Here is a 14,563-nt window from a genome sequence, read left to right as displayed (position 1 = left end):
AGGGGGCTACGTTCCCTGGCCCTCAGGCTCTGCTCCCTAAATTCGATATGCCATGCTCCTTGGCAGCCTCGGCTGCAGCTCTGGTGCCAAAGAGCTGTAAGGGGAATACTTTCCTGAGCTCATACAGAGCCGGGAATCATTCACATTCCCTTGAGATAGAGTGAACAGACCCCATTGAATCCACAGAGCATCTCAGAGAGACTCCAGGAGGGTCGCAGGTCACATTGGGTTTTTATCTCCTCTTGCACATCTCAAACATGCACCTCAAACTTAACCTATTATGAAATCAAATGTTCGATTCCCTCTCCATCGTCCTAAAATCCCTGTTTTTCTCAATCTCCCTCATCTCAGTGAGTTAAAAGAAACATCCTCAACTAGAGGTTCAAGTCAGAGAGCTGAGTGAACCTCCGATTCCTCTCATGCCCTCAGCACCTACATCAGCAAGTTCTCTAGTTTGTATCCCTGAGATGTACATCTTTAATTCCTTCAATTTTTTTTTTTTTTTTTTTTTTTTTTTTTTTTTTTTTTTGCGGTATGCGGGCCTCTCACTGTTGTGGCCTCTCCCGTTGCGGAGCACAGGCTCCGGACGCGCAGGCCTAACGGCCATGGCTCACGGGCTTAGTTGCTCCACGGCATGTGGGATCTTCCCGGACCAGGGCACGAACCCGTGTCTCCTGCATCGGCAGGCGGACTCTCAACCACTGCGCCACCAGGGAAGCCCTCCTTCAATTTTCTTCATTCCCACTGCTAACCTCTGTCTCCCATGTATCCCAGCTAAACTATCACTTTCCAGTTAGAGCACTGAAACCAGTTTTTCTGACCTGCCTCCAATTCATTCTTCATACAGTAGCCATAGAACTTTTTAACAACCTTAAGGCATATTGTGCCATCCTTTTGAGTTTCAACTTTTTAGTAGCTTCCCACAGAACATGGAAGACTGTATCCTTTGCCATGGTCTCATCCCTGCAAATTTCTCTAACCTCAGCTTTATCCCCCCTTCTCATTCACTATTTATCTATCAGTCATAACAGCTGGATTTCAACTTCACAAACACATTGAGCAGTTTTTTGCTGTAGAATTTTGCTTATGCTGTTCTGTTTGTGTTCAGAAATGATATGCAAACACGTTTACATCTAAGATGACAGAGGCCCTCCCATCTGTCATGGACTCTAATCAATCAGAACGGGCGTCTGGCTGTAAATGGAAATGACCGTGTGGGCTGTGCCCTTGCCAACGCCAGCCCAGCTTGGACCCTCTACCCCTTCTCATCACAGGTAATATTCTTCCCCATCTTTTAAGTCTCAGCTCAAAAGCTACCTCCTCAGAGAGGCATCCCCTCTTTTTCTGTCTAGATATATTCCTTTTTCTACTGTGTTTTATCATTCTATTAGCTATACTAGCATTTATAGATGTTATAAACTTAAAGTACTTTTAAGAATTTATTTGTTTGCCTGTTTGGTTATTATATCTCTTTCAATAGGTTATGCATTCTGCAAAACAGAGACCTCATCTGCTTTTTACTACTGCTGTTTTTAATTTTTTTCTTTTTTTGGCTGTGGGCGCAGCTTGCAGGATCTTAGTTCCCCAACCAGGGACTCGACCCACGCCCTTGGTAGGGAAAATGCCGAGTCCTAACCACTGGGCAGCCAGGGAATTCCTTTACTGTTTTTTCTTATTGAAGTATAGTTGATTTACAGTGTTGTGTTAATTTCTGTGGTACAGCAAAGTGATTCAGTTATACATATATATATATATACATTCTTTTTAAAATTATTTTCTACTATGGCTTATCACAGGATATTGAATATAGTTCCCTGTGTTGTACAGTAGGACCTTGTTGTTTATCCATTCTATATATAATGGTTTGCAACTGTTTTGTTTTTCTAGTAGTGTATACCCAGTGCCTAGCATAGTACATAGCCAAAGAAGTGCTCAATAAGAATTTATTGAATGAATAAGTGAAAATGAGACCAGAGCAGGCTCGCTCCAAAACTTCAAGGTGCAAGCGTAACGGTGGGTCTGGAGTAGCCCATCCTAGGGAGTGAATATATGACCCAGTACTGGCTGATTCTTTTCTAAGTCTATGGTGGGGTCACCCCTAAATGAACTGAATTTGCTCTGAAGTGTTTTGATTTGATCATGTTGGTCCTTTCTCCAAATTATCATGTAGGTTTAAGGGACTGATATGATATTCTAGGGGAAATCCAAGTATGTACAACTGTGGCTGGATAAAAGGGATCCTAAAAGGATGTTTGTACTACAGTGAGAGGAGGGAAGGCTTTCAAACTCTGGAGGATGCAGGACAGTTACAGGGAGGGCAGTTGAGAGGAAACACTTCTTAGGAGCCTCAGAGTCATCAATAGTAGCCTCACAGGACGAGAGAGCCTCGGGGTGGAGAACTGCAGGCAGTGGTCTTTGGGGCTTGAGAGTGAGGTAGGAATGCATGGTCAACAATTCCCTTGAAAAGTTACATTTTTATAGGCATGTATGTCAGACCAGCAAGACAGAACTGCAGACAAAACTCATATAATTTATGCTTGGAACACAGGGACCCCAGGATAAATCTGAAGGAAAATCGAGTTGAAAATATAGAAGTGGGAGTGTGGGTTGCACAAAAAAAGACCTGGAGGCTGGAGAACCGCCCCCCCCCCTTTTTTTTGAAAATGTGTAAGTTTTCCCAGGAGACACAAATGTTTTAAATTCCTTATTCTAAGAGAAATCAGTGTGGACAAGTGGAGGACTTCACCCCTCTTTCCTCCTGCTATGAGACTATTCTTGCCACAGATAATATTTTTAGGAAAGAGATTTTTCAATTGAATTAAAAAGTTAAAAGTGCCTTTTCCAGACTTTTAAGGAAAGTAACACATATTTATTATATGAAATTTGGCAAGTAAAGTTAACCCAAAAAAAAGTGACTAAAAATAACCTTGCCACTCAGATTAAAATTAACATTTGATTGCATGTCTTTCCAATCTTTGTTCTGTGTACATACTTATTTTTGCATATATATTTCTACTATTGTTTAATCTGCTTTTTCCATCTGAAAGTGTACCATCAACATTAAATTTTCTTCTACAACAAAATTTTTTTAAAAAATAAACTTATTTATTATTTTTATTTTTGGCTGCGTTGGGTGTTTGCTGCAGCGCGTGGGCTTTCTCTAGTTGGGGCGAGCAGGGGCTATTCTTTGTTGCGGTGTGCAGGCTTCTCATTGTGGTGGCTTCTGTTGTTGTGGAACAAGGACTCTAAGCGCACGGGCTTCAGTAGTTGTGGCACGCGGGCTCAGCAGTTGTGGCGCACCGGCTTTGTTGCTCCACGGCATGTGGGATCTTCCCGGACCAGAGCTCAAACCCATGTCCTCTGCACTGGCAGGTGGATTCTTAACCACTATGCCACCAGGGAAGCCCTACAACAAAAATTTTAATGGATGCATTAAGAAGAATCCCTGCTGTCTTGGGACTTGCATTCTAGTAGACAGAGATAGACAATAAATAAGATAAATAAGTTAAACAAATAGTATGGGGATAAGTATTATCAGGAAAAATAATGCAGGGAAGGAGAACAAACTGTGGTCCAGGGGAGGGAGTTGCAATTTGGCGTTGGGTGGCCAGGGAAGAGCTCACTATCAGGAGATAGCTAAGCAAAGATCTGAAAAGGTGAGGGAAATGCATTCCAGGCAGGAGGAATAGCATCTGCAAAACCCCTGAGACAGAAGCACGCCTGTTGTTTTCAAAAGAAGTAAGCCAATGTGCTCGGGATGGATGAAGCTAGGGAGAGAGTAATGTCATGTGTTCATTGTGAATTATACCTTTTTCCAATTTAAAGTGGTTGTCTTAGTTCATTCAGTATTGTTTACATCAAATTTCACTTTGATATTAATAATGCAACTTTCTGGAGAAAAGGGAACTCTCCTACACTGTTGGTGGGAATGTAAGTTGGTGTAGTCACTGTGGAAAACAGTATGGATGTTCCTCAGAAAACTAAAAATAGAATTAACATATGATCCAGCAATCCCACCCCTGGACATATATCCAGACAAAACTATAATTCAAAAGATACATGCACCCCAATGTTCACAGCAGCACTATTCACAATAGCCAAGACACAGAAGCAACCTAAATGTCCATCGCCAGAGAAATGGATAAAGAAGACGTGGTACATATATACAATGGAATATTTCTCAGCCATAAAAAAGAATGAAATAATGCCATTTGCAGCAACATGGATGCAACTAGAGATGATCATACTAAGTGAAGTATTAGTCACTTTAGGTGACTAATTCATTTAAGTTTCACATCAAGACTTTGAGCCTGATACTATCTGTCACCCCTATTTTACAGATGGGAAAAATGTGGCACAGAGCAATTAAGGAACTTGTCCAAGATTACACAACAACTGGGAAGCAGAGCTAGGATGCAAAGCAAAGCAATCTAGCTTCTGAGTCTAGACACTTCACCACCACCACCCCAATCTCTGGTTTCTCATCTATCTTCCCAAGTCACCATTGCTTTCACGTCATATTCAGAATCCCCTTCTATGCCTAGCCCTTGTACATGAGTGTCCTGTTTGAATGTCTTCCTGAGGTTATCTCTCTGCCCTGGCCACATCACAGCCCATGGGTGACAGGTGTTGTTCTGTCCTCATGTGTAATGCACACATCATCTATGGCACAGAAATGTCATTTGGGATGGAGAATTAGCCATTGGCCTTGCTGTAGGGATAGCTCTCACTTTACCCCCCTCAACTGCAGCATTCAATTTTGGATGGAGGGAGGCTATCTCTTTAAGATATTGAGTTCTTTATTTTTATTTTTTTGGCGGGGGAGGGGTGTGTGATAGAAAAAATCTAACTCCAAAGCCTAACAAAGGAATTAACTGTCATTCCAAGAGGCCAGTAAATTAATACGTTCACATTAAGTAGCTTCTGGCTTTCACCATCTCATCAAATAATTCACTGTTTTAACTTTTCTTATTTAACACGATTTTTTAAATTACAAAAACACTGATGATGTTTAGATGAAATCAGTCCTTCTCATCTTACACGCTCACTCTTTCCTCCATCTCCTGTCAATTAGACAATCTTTATTGAAGAACCATGGAAGTACCATGTCACTGACACTCTCATAGACCATCAAAAATCATTTCCTATCTGACCACATGTGTGAAAATATCTCATTTTCAGAGATTAAAATGGTTGACTATTTTGTAAACAAAAGGAACGTCAGCAAAATTGTGTTGGAGATGGTTTTCACTGGCACAGTGCCAATGCATTTTGAAAGGAACATCGTAAAAGAAAGTTGCTTTTATTTTTCCTGACTTTTGAATCTGATGTAGGTTAGCAAAAGGACAGAGAACACTTGCGTTGTTTGAGAAGATTTAGATTGCGTGAGTACCTGTTGTCAAGAGCATTGGAAATCTCCGGAGTGAATGCTCAATTGTGTCCTCCAGCATTATTCTTTTCCAATGGTTCTCAATAGGTTGGGACGTTATGTTTCCTCCATCGGGGGAAATTTAGGCATTTCTGTGGGGATTTTGTGGTTTGTCACAATGACAGAAGATGTAAGAGTAGCATTTAGAGCTGGGGTGGTTGGCTATGGAGTCAGTTCTGTAATGCCCAGGAAGTCTTTTATGTTTTTTTAAACTTTATTGAGACATAATCCACATACTTTCCATCACCTACTTCAAGCATACAAATTCACAGAGTTGTGAGACCACCACCACAATCAATTTTAGAACATTTTTATTATGAAGAAAAGTACCCTGTACTCATTATCAGTCACTTCCCAACCGCCCCCGTGCCCCAGCTCTAGGCCACCACAAATCTACTTTCTGTGTCTGTAAATTTGCCTTATGTGTACATTTCATATAAATGGAGTCGTACACTATGTGGTCCTTTGTGACTGGCTTCTTTCCCTTAGCATCATGTTTTCAAAGTTCTTCCGTGTTGCAGCATGTTCATTTCTTTTTATTGCAGAATAATATTTTATCGTATGTATATACCACATTTTAAAATCCATCCCTTGGGTAATGAACTTTTGGGTAGTTTCTACTTTTTAGCTCTCATAAAGATTATGTCTGCTATGAACATTTGTGTACAAGTTTTTGTGTGGACGCATGGTTTTACTTCTCTTGGGCATATACTTAGGAGTACAATTGCTGGGTCATTTTGTAATTTTATGTTTGATATTTTGAGGAACTACTAGACTTTTTTAAAGTGGGTCCACCACTTTACATGCCCTCCAGCAGTGCAGGAGGGTTCCAATTTCTCCACCTTCTAGTCAACACTTGTTATCATCTGCCTATTTGACTATTGCTATACTAGTGTGTGTAAAGTAATATCTCATTGTGGGTTCTGCTTTACATGTCCCTGATGGCTAGTGATGTTAAACATTGTCTCATGTGCGTAATGGCCATTTGTATGTATTCTTTGGAGAAATGTCTGTGAAGGTCCTTTGCTCATTTTTAAAATTGGCTTCTTCGTCTTTTTATTGTTGAACTGTATATATTTTATATACAATTTTATATATTCTAGATACAAGTCCCTTATTAATTATATGGCTTACCATGTATGGCTTATCATATGGCTTACCAAGTTGTTTCTCCCATTCTGTGGGTTGTTTTGTCACTTTCCAGATGATGTCCTTTAAAGCACAAATGTGTTTACTTTTGATGATGTGAAAGCCGTCTTTGTACGATAAATTATTCCACCAGCATGCCAATAACATGAGCACTGCCAAAGGTCAGGCTAAAAGGCAGCTGGTTTATATTGGTCTCAAACCAAGAGTCTTGATGCTTACTAAAAATCTTTAAATCCACAAAAGCCTATTTTGTCCTTGCCTCTCCCCAAATCTCACTAATGTCCTATATAAGACTTGGCTTACATTCCTCAGCGGTGAATAGCTCATATTTAAGTGAACTTCTTTTCCCTTCCTCATATTTCATTTCTTACTAAACCTCAGACTGGGGGTTGATTGGATTGATGTTTAGTTGGTAGCATCCCAGTGTGACCATATTTTAGCATTTTCAGAACATGTGGTGTGCTTGGCGACATCTGTGCAGGAGCCCATAGACATGACAAGGATGGTATTTTGTAGGAATAACAAGAAACACAACCTCGTTCAGCGTTGTCTATTTGAGTAGTGGGGGCAGGTAGTAAAACCGAGGTCTAAGCAGGGGAGGAAAGGAAAGATGATAAGAAGAGACCAAAGAAAGCAAAAGAAGAGGTGAATGAAGACAGAGAAGAAAGGAAAAAAGAAAGTGAGAGAAAGAAAGATTGGTTGACTTGGGAGAAACAGAGAGAGAAAAAAGAGAGAAAATGCTCTCAGGCAAGGTTGGCTTTCCTTCAGTCTCTGCTCACCCCCTCCCTTCCCACCGCTGGGGAAGGATCCACAGCACACTGTGTACCTCTGTCTCTGTACTTACCTCCAGCACAGCACAAAGAGGAGACCTTTGTCTTTTCCCTTCAAGGGGTGTCAGAAGGCACATCGTGTGGCTTTTATTTCTGTCTTCAATCCTAATCCAGCGCACAGGTGCAGTAGATCTGAGACATTCTATGTATAACAGTTACTGCAATGCGTGGTGCGTAGCATGACTTGTCATCGTGCAGAGGTGGGGACCTAAATCCTGAGTGAGGTGAAGCTGGCCTGTGAGTGAGGTAAACTGACCACATCCTAGTGTGAATTTTTCTTCCCCAGTTATGTCTGCACTTCAAGTGGGAAGTGTGAGAGCGAACTTTTATAAATTGGAATTTAACTGAAGTAAAAAGTCTATTATATATGTTTAAAGGGAAGGTAGGAGCCAAAAAGATGGGTGTGGTAGAGTACCATTCACATTTTGTGTGTGTGTGTAATGCAATCATGGTATGATTGAGTGTAACATGCCAACCTTTGGCTAACAGAATGAATACATGAAAAATTAAAGAGGAAGGAATGAGAGGAGTGTGTTTCTCCTTAACACCTTTACCTCTGTCATGTGCTTTAAGTTCATTAGTTTAATGATCATTCGACAATATTAAGTGCTACCAATACAGGCCACCTGACACTCCTGGTGGGTTCGTAGTTTTCCTTCAAAGTCTTTCTTTAGACCCTTCTTATTGTGAAATGATGATATGGAAATAGATCCAGCAACCATAATCCCCCAGGAAAAGACTCCTGGGAAAGATGCTGAAGTCTCTGTTTAAAAGAAAGAATGTGGGAAGTTTATCCATGGAAATGTTCCCTCAAGAGATTACTCACTGGATATACATTTTTATATTTTGTTATGTGTACTAGTATTTCCCATCAATTAGAAATGTAACTGCTCCTGTTTCTCGTTGCTGCTTTCAAATCTTGTTTCCTACAATGGCGTCTAATTTAGATGAAGCTAAACAAGGCGTAAACGCATCTGTCCAGGTGGGCCAGGGTGAAGGCTAGTGAAGTGACAGTCTGGATGCCTTCCAGTGAAGTGTAATTACTTCCATTTAAGCATTCACTGTGTAAACAGCACAGTCACCTTCAGATATGATCTTGTCAATAATTATGTGTCTAAATTCCCCTCCACTGATTCCGTGAGAAGCGGTTATCATCCCTTGCAGGATGGTCTCTTTCTGGTGGCTCATGTCCCTGCTTTGTCGCTCTATTGATCGTATGACTGTTGATCAGTGTTCAGAATCACAGCTCCATTTGACAGAGCTGCTCAGAAATCAATCCAGAGCATATTTCCAATTTAATTACACCTGCCCTTGCCTGAAGTGTGATAAAGGTGATGGGTTACTCTCTCCTTTCCTTAAGTAAAGAACTTTTCACAAAAATGATGTCTGGATCATGGTTTTATGTATACATAAATCTTCACAACCAGCAAGTAATGCTTCCATTATTGTTGCATATTTCATTAATTAATTTGTTCCTTTAAGCCCAAGTGGAGGGCAAAGCTCCATGGAGAGCTCATAATAATCGGGATCCCTAAATTTAAGACATTTAACAGCTTTTCAGCATATGGAACATGTGTGCTTTGGAGCTGGGTAGTCTTAGGTTAAGAGAATAGGTCCACATAGATGGGCAGGGTTCCCTCTTAAATCCTCTATTTCCTTGTTAGTAAAAACCTTTTAATTGTTAAAAGAATGTAAGCGTGATTGCATATTTAAGATGTGTCGTACTAACAGGTGCACAAAATATGTTACTTCTTTTTCAGCTCTTCATAGCATTATTATGTGACTCTAAGGTTTCCCCCCATCTCTTGAGCAAATAGTGGCATAGCTAGTGACTTCTGTGCCCTGGCTAACTTAATTTGTGGACCATTATTCGTCCCTTAACTTAACCTCAAATATTTTCCTAACTTCTCCCATAATCTGTTATAATAAAATCACATAACATGAATGTTTAACTCATGGGAACGTAATTGTACACAGGTGGGGTGGGAGGGAGTGCTGTTGGTAATTGTCACAGTCGTGCCTCCTTTATGACCTGATGCCCACTCGCCCCAAAAATATACACTGGAAGATGTGATCTACTCGTTCCTAGCAGATCTCAGTTCCCATTTGCTTCTTGCAGCATCAATGTGATTTCAGTGTTTAAATAAACATTTAAAAATATGATATGAACTCTAAATAGAAACCAAATACTTTGGTCGTCATCTGAAGAAATACTTTTGGTATTGAAGGGAAAACTGACTGTTTTTGGACCTATGGAGAGTTGGAATGTCAGTCCTCTGTGTGGCTTGAGATATGAATATGTTTATTCTACTTTGTGGGCTACTTAAGAGTTTTTCAAAGATTTTTTTTCTTTTCTTCTTCTTTTTTTTTTTTTTTAACAACTTACCAACCTACAAGTCATTTCTTGCCTTAGACTTCAGAACCTAATGCTCTATAGCAGATATGATTGGATCAAGCTTCTCTCACTCTGTACTTTCAGTTATGCTCATAACTATCAGATAATAAACATTTATAGAATTTTAAAAATCCTTTGAAAAAATATGAATCTGTTTGCTGATGCTAACCCTTTTATGCTCTGTCCAATCTTTATTATCACAACAAGACTGTCCTTTGGTGTGTACCATTAGGGTCAGGGAGCTATAAAATGCCTGAGCTAGAGGAAACCTAGCCCTTTTTTCAATCCCATAGTACAGTGATTTGCCCAGCATCCCACAGCAAAGTAGAGGCAGAAGATAGGTCTTTTTTGGTTGGAAGTTCAAAGATCTCTAGTAAAATATAGATATTTTTAAAGTAAACTACATTCAGCCACTGAAATATTAGTTTTTCAAAGTAAACTAACTTAACTACCCAAGAGAGAGCTTCTCATGAAGGATGGGCTGGAACAAATAGTTCTGACAAGGGCATTGAAGTCCAGAAAACAAAATGGTCAGAGAGGACAGGCCCAGGTGAAGGGCCACACCCTGAAGGGTCTGGGCATCTGCGGGAGTGGCATGGAGCCAGGGGTCTCCTCCAAAAGACAAGGACACTGAACATTCAGGACATGCCTAGGATGGGTTATGCCCCAGAAGTAGGGGCAGAGTGGAAACAGATCAGCCCTCACAAAAACTGAAAACAGGCTTGAATCCTCTCAGTTCCTGATTGGATTAAGATGACACCTCCACCCCTTTACCCTACCTGCCAGCCAGAAGAAAAGTAAATCTTCACTGAAGTAAGATAATATCATTCACAGTCTCTACGGGTTCTTCACACACAATGCCCAGCATGCAATAAAAAAATTACTAGGCAGGCAAAGACACAGGACACAGGACAATGTATTTGAAAACTAGGAGAACAAAGACAGTAGATGCAAGCCCACAGATAACCCCAATATTGGAATGATCATATATTGATTATTATAATGATCAGATTAATATATTCAAAAAAATAACAAGATCAAAAATTTCACCAGAGAACTGGAACTTATAAGAGAACCTAGAGTTTAAAAATACTATAACCAGTAGAAAGTCAGCAGTGAGTTTAAAAGCAGATTAGATATATCTAAAAAGAGATGTACAGAAATGGAAGGTAAATCAATAGAACATATACAGACCAAAACCTTGACAGAAGCAAAAGCATAGAAAATAGGGAAAAAAGGTGTAAGAAACATATGGAACATGGAGAAAAGGTTAACATGTAATTTGATAACCAGATGGAGAGGAGAGAGAGAATATGGCAGAAGCAGTATTTGAAGATATATTAGCAGAGATGTTCCCAAAATTGATTAAAGACTCAAATCACAGATTTGATGAGTGCAACAAGTCCAAAGAAATCCACACCTGGGTCTCAAACAGTGAAACTGTTGAAGTCCAAAGACAGATGAAATCTTTAAAGGAGACAGAGAAAAATGATACGTATACTTCAAAGGAGCAGGTGATTTTTCAATACAAACAATTCAAGGCAAAAGACAATGAAATAACATCTTAAAGTGCTGAAAGAAATCAGTGACCTACGTGGAATTACATATGCAGGAAAAATACCCTTCAAAAATGAAGGAAAAATAAAGACATTTCAAATGAGCAAAGACTAGAAGAATTTGTCACTAGCAGGATTGCATTGAAACAAAAACTAAAAGTTGTCTCAATGCTTTCCAGGAAGCATGGAAATTAAGGAAGAAATAAATAGCAATAAAAATGTGTGAGTATACATGTAAGTATATATAAATGAATATTTGCTTATAAGACAATGAAAATAATTCCTTGTGAGATTGAAATATGTGTAAGATAAAAACATGACATCGAGACCACAGAAAGTTGAGATGGTAGTAAATAGAGTATATTAGCCAGACTTATCCAGAGAAGCAGAACCAATACCAATAAGATGTGTGTCTGTGTGTGTGTATATATATATATATGAGACATTATATATGTATATACACACATTATAAGACATCTATTTTAAGGAATTGGCTTATGTGATTATGGAGGCTGAGAAGTTCCACAATCTGCCATCTGCAAGCTGAAGACCCAGGAAAGTTGTTTGCAAACTTGGCTACATGTTAAAATCACCTGGGAGAGGTTTTTTAAAATTAAACATTGTATTTTGAGATAATTGTAGATTCACATACAATTGTTTGGAATAATACAGACAGATCCTGTGTACCCTTCACCCAGTTCCCCCCAGTGGTAACATCTTGCAAAACTGTAGTACGATATCACAACTAGGTTATCACCACTGATGCAGTTAAAATACAGGGCATTTTTATCACCTCAGAAACCCTTCAAGTTGCCCTTTTATAGTCACACTCATTTCCTTGCTGCCTCCACCCCCTCTTTAACTCCTGGAAATCATTAATTTCCATTTCTATAATTCTGTCATTTCAATAGTGCTCTATAAGTAGAATAGTACAGTTTTGTGATTGGGTTTTTCACTCAGCATAATTCCCTGGAGAATCATCTGATTTGTCACATATATCAATAGTTGTCCCCTTTTATCGCTAAGTAGTAGTCGATATGGAGGTACCACAGTTTATTGACCCACTGAAGAACTTACCGGTTGTTTCCAGTTTGGGGCTATTTATGAATAAAACTGCTATAAACATTCATGTACAGGTTTTTATGTGAACATAAGTTTTCGTTTCTCTGAGAAAATGTCCGAGAGTGCAATTTCTGGGTCATATGGTCATGGCATGTTCAGTGTTTAAAGAAACTGTCAAAACTGTACAGAGTTGCTGCACAATTTTATGTTCCTGAGTAATATTTCTTAAGAGGCACTCCACATTCTAGGAAGTAATTATTATGCTCAAGTGGGTGGTGCTTTAATTGGTCAGTCCTGGGTTATTTCTGTGCTGCTGGAAGAGGCAAGTTCAGCTCCAACCCAGACACAGAGCCTAAGAGTAGCTCCCTAAAGGGTATCAGGAAGCCATTAGAAAAAGCCAATATTTGGAGGTGGCGATCTGTCTGCGGGGCGTGCAAGGTTCATCCAGAAACTTGATTGGGATGTTGATACCACTGCTTGAGAGGAGCACAGCCAAATCTCCCTGACCCGAGCTGTTGGCATCTGCGAAAAGGTGGGGAGAGAAGGGAGCGGACTCCCTCCTGGAACGACTCAAGGATTCAAACACCACGAGCTTCATTCGGGAAGGCTTCAGGAGGGGTTGCTTTCCCGTTGCATCTTTGACGTAGTTTCCTCGACTCTGCTCCATGATTTAACTTGAAAGTCTGAAATGAAGATGGAGGAAGCACTGGGAAAAGTTGAAGAACTCATTGAGTCTGAAGTCCCACCGAAAACATCTGAACAAGAAGTCAGCTAAGGAGGATGATGGATCTGTGGAAAGATGGTGTGGTGGATTCTACAGTTCTTTCTTCAATGCTCTGCTTGTTGATGGAACTGAGAAGGAACTCTTTGGAGTCTCAGTGTCCATGGAGGGTGACAAACCAACAACTGGCCGAGTTTATGAGAGAGACTCCTCTAACCACTGCACGCTTTCCACTTCCTCTACTGGTCACCTGGCCGATTCAGATACACTGTCTTCTGCAGAGGAGAATGAACCCTCCCAGGCAGAAACAGCGGTAGCAGGAGATCCTTCCGGAGTGTCTGGTGCCACAGTTGGGCGCAAGTCTCACCGGTCCTGATCTGAAAGTGAAACATCCACCATGGCTGCCAAGAAAACCCGGCAATCCAGTGATAAACAGGATGGCCCAGTTGCCAAGGTTAAAGGTCATCGGACCCAAAAGCACAAGGAGAGAATCAGGCTACTGAGGCAGAAACGGGAGGCCGCTGCACGAAAGAAATATAACCTGTTGCAGGACAGTAGTGCCAGTGACGGTGACCTGACTTGTGACTCAAGCACGAGCTCATCAGATGATGCTGAAGAGGTTTCAGGAAGCAGCAAGACAATCACTGCCAGAGACACCAGGTCATTTGGATCCAGGATTCCTAGCAAGTGACAAAACATCTGCTGGCAATGCACCACTCAATGAAGAAATCAATATTACCTCTTCAGATAGTGAAGTGGAGATTGTGAGAGTTCAGGAACATGCAAGGTGGGTTCATCCTCAAGGAGGTGTGACTCAAGAGTGTTTCTTCATGGAAGCATGGCTCTGGCACGCAGTATGTTAGCACCCGGCAAACACAGTCATGGACGGCTGTGACCCCCCAGCAGACTTGGGCGTCACCTGCAGCAGTTGTTGACCTTACATTGGAAGAGGATAGCAGACGTAAATACCTACTGGAATGCAGTGCCACTGTGTTTCCTCTGCACTGTTTCCTTCCACTTACTCCTCCTTCCTCTTTGTGACATGGAAGTTCATTGTCATAGCTTCAGCCTCAGGAGCTGTTTGTGGCATTTGTATCATCAAAACTCATGGAAAAGTGCCCCCTTCCCCCCACCTCCTTTTTTTTTTAAATTAAAAGAAGTCACTTAGGAAAGTAACATCACAGAGAAAAGAATTTCTTCTTTCCTTCAGTAGGAATCTGAGAATGATGAATTTTATTAGACGACTTCATTTTATTTTGGTGACTTTCAATCGTAGGAAACTGCCTTCCTTTTAGAGTGATATTTTAATTACCAGGTGAAATGGATTTCAGTTTTTGAATCTTGTATTTAGTTTTCTGTGTAATAAAATTAATATGTAGACTTGAAAAAGAAAAGCCAATATTTGATTACCTACTATTACAG

At 40.4% G+C, this 14,563-nt stretch overlaps 1 pseudogene; it reads left to right on the top strand.

Moving 5' to 3' along the window:
* The first annotated feature begins 13,108 nt into the window (after positions 1-13,108).
* Positions 13,109-14,182, top strand: LOC131760874 (protein ARK2N-like; annotated as a pseudogene).
* Positions 14,183-14,563: the final 381 nt, after the last annotated feature.

Source organism: Kogia breviceps, chromosome 8 (genome assembly GCF_026419965.1).
Source record: "Kogia breviceps isolate mKogBre1 chromosome 8, mKogBre1 haplotype 1, whole genome shotgun sequence".
Classification (NCBI taxonomy): Eukaryota; Metazoa; Chordata; class Mammalia; order Artiodactyla; family Physeteridae; genus Kogia; species Kogia breviceps.
This window is presented reverse-complemented; position numbering and strand designations above follow the sequence as displayed.